The sequence below is a fragment of the Hoplias malabaricus genome, chromosome 3 (assembly GCF_029633855.1).
Source record: "Hoplias malabaricus isolate fHopMal1 chromosome 3, fHopMal1.hap1, whole genome shotgun sequence".
Classification (NCBI taxonomy): Eukaryota; Metazoa; Chordata; class Actinopteri; order Characiformes; family Erythrinidae; genus Hoplias; species Hoplias malabaricus.
The window spans coordinates 15,983,615-15,983,925 of NC_089802.1; positions in this window are offsets into that span (position 1 = coordinate 15,983,615).

Genomic DNA, 311 nt, shown 5'->3' on the forward strand with positions numbered 1-311 from the left:
GCACATTGTGACATTCTTTGCAATGTAAATAAATAATACATGAAAATAATGGTATACTGTGTGGTTTTATGACTGAAGCATTGTGTGCTGTGTTAGTTTATGCTTTTGGAAAATTCATATTTGAAATTCCCAAACATTTCCAACAGTCCTTTAGGCCTGATGTTTTGATTAAATGTGACAATATCTTCCTTCTCCTGTTCAGTCTACACTTTGGGAACAAAATAGGGGTATATAATATTACACCGGCATAATGTTTCTACATGGTTATATGTACACAACGGATGACCTTATTTATGTGATGATGCACAGAT